The 952-nt window shown below is 58.5% G+C and overlaps 1 non-coding gene across 1 annotated transcript; it reads left to right on the top strand.

The window, feature by feature from the left end:
• On the top strand, positions 1-72 carry TRNAM-CAU (transfer RNA methionine (anticodon CAU)). Its single transcript has one exon. It is a non-coding gene; the product is annotated as a tRNA-Met (tRNA).
• Positions 73-952: the final 880 nt, after the last annotated feature.

Raw genomic sequence — 952 nt, 5'->3', positions numbered from 1 at the left:
AGCAGAGTGGCGCAGCGGAAGCGTGCTGGGCCCATAACCCAGAGGTCGATGGATCGAAACCATCCTCTGCTATGGCCCTTTTGCCCCACCCCGCTCCCTGAGAGGTGGGGCCTCTCACTTTGGGCACGTGCACCAGCACTCCCCGCAGTGCTGCGCTCCAGGTCTCTGGCCAGGGCTGGTTGGTGGCTGTGCCACTCCTCAGCCCCTTGTCTGTGCTCCTCCTGCGTTCTCCTTTGCTTTCTCAGCATCTTCTCCCACCTTCTCCTTTGCTTTCTTAGCATCCAGGCCTCCAAAAGTGCCCCCGAGGGGCAGAGACTGCTGTGGTTCACAGGCAGTGGACCACAGAGAGGTCCCCCCACAAGAGTGTGGGTGTCCTGGGCACAAAGCTGTTTCTCCCTTCCCTTCAGGGAGCTAAATCCACAGCTTCCTGATGGCAGGACCCTGCCCTTGCCTTTGTTGAACTTCAGGAGGTTCCTCTCCGCCCAGCTCTCCAGCCTGTCCTGGTCCCTCGGAACGGCAGCACTGCCTTCTGGTGTGTCAGCCACTCCCCCACAGTTTAGTATCCTCAGCAAACTTGCTGCGGGTGCACTCTGTGCCTTCGTCCAGGTCATCGATGAATACGTTGAACAGGACTGGACCCAGGACTGACCCCTGCGGGACAGCGCGAGCTACAGGCCTCTGTGCCACTGACCACAACCCTCTGAGCTCGGCCATCCAGCCGGTCCTCAGGCCACCTCACTGTCCACTCATCCAATCCACACTTGCTGAGTTTACCTATGAGAAAGTGATGGGAGACAGTGTCAGAAGCCTTGCTGAAGTGCAGGGAGACAGCATCCATGGGGATGCTCTGCCCTCATCTACCCAGCCAGTCAGGCCATCAGAGAAGGTCAAGCATGATTTCCCTTTGGTGAACCTGTGCTGACTACTCCTGATCACCTTCTTGTCCTCCACA

The sequence above is a fragment of the Struthio camelus genome, chromosome 12 (genome assembly GCF_040807025.1).
Source record: "Struthio camelus isolate bStrCam1 chromosome 12, bStrCam1.hap1, whole genome shotgun sequence".
Lineage (NCBI taxonomy): Eukaryota > Metazoa > Chordata > Aves > Struthioniformes > Struthionidae > Struthio > Struthio camelus.
The sequence above is the reverse complement of the archived record's forward strand: the minus strand, read 5'-3'. Positions and strand labels throughout refer to the sequence as shown.